Raw genomic sequence first — 1065 nt, 5'->3', positions numbered from 1 at the left:
ACGGTCCTCTCGGCTCTGTGAGTCACACTTCTGCTCTGTAGTGCACTAGGAAGTACACTCGGTCTGCTCAGACCCTCGTCTGGCTGGTGAGGGGAGGTTAGTGGCTGTCGATCTGTTAGTATGTGGAGGAGTGCGCCACGTCTGTAATCCATGCAGTATGCTAATGAGTCCGTTCAGCTAAACAAGACTAGCTTTCCACTTTTAGACGGGTTAGTAATGCTTAACCTGCTAGTTTAAGCAGGGGTTCACAAACTTTGTGGCCAGCAGAACCCCAGTGACCTAAATCAGGCTTTCGGTCTGGGGAAAGTTTAGAGAAAAACGGTAAAAATGTCAATAAATAATATATTGTACAATATTAATGAATGAATGAATGGCTTTTGTTAGAAACAGGTGTCAGGTGTTGCAGATTGAGTAGCACCTTCTGCACTTTATGCATGAGTTTGGTTTGATTAATTTTTTTTTTTTTTTTGCCCTTTTCTGGAAAATGCTTCTAAAATCTGTTTCAATGTACAGTGTTACAGTTATATTTTATATTCCAAATAATTTTTTTTTCTGAATTAAAAATAAATTGTGAATAATGTCCTGCCCTGGAATAATAAAATCGCTTGACCCATTATCGGTGTGAATGCTTGCCTCTAAATACTAAATATGACGACTCTCCAAAATATGCAGATATTTGTGTTATGCAATGGAAGAATTCAATACTAAAGAAGGTTAAAAATGAAAATAAAATGCATTACAGTTAAAAAAAAAATAAAGTAGGAATTAGTTAAGCTTTAGAGACTTAAGTCATCAATATTTTCAGCTCTGTCAGGATATCTTGATAGGATATATTAAATATATTTTAAATAGTACATAGACAAAAAATTATAGAATAATATATATATATATATGTGATATGATATGATATAAAATACATAGAACATAGATAATACAAAAATATCCTGACAAATGAAATGTTATATATATAATAATATATTATATATAATATAATTTTGCCTAAATGTGCTATTTAAACTATGCATAATAAATAATATATAAATAATATATACATGTATATATTAT

This window comes from Sinocyclocheilus anshuiensis, unplaced genomic scaffold (assembly GCF_001515605.1).
Source record: "Sinocyclocheilus anshuiensis isolate Anshui unplaced genomic scaffold, SAMN03320099.WGS_v1.1 scaffold244, whole genome shotgun sequence".
Taxonomy (NCBI): domain Eukaryota; kingdom Metazoa; phylum Chordata; class Actinopteri; order Cypriniformes; family Cyprinidae; genus Sinocyclocheilus; species Sinocyclocheilus anshuiensis.
This window is presented reverse-complemented; position numbering follows the sequence as displayed.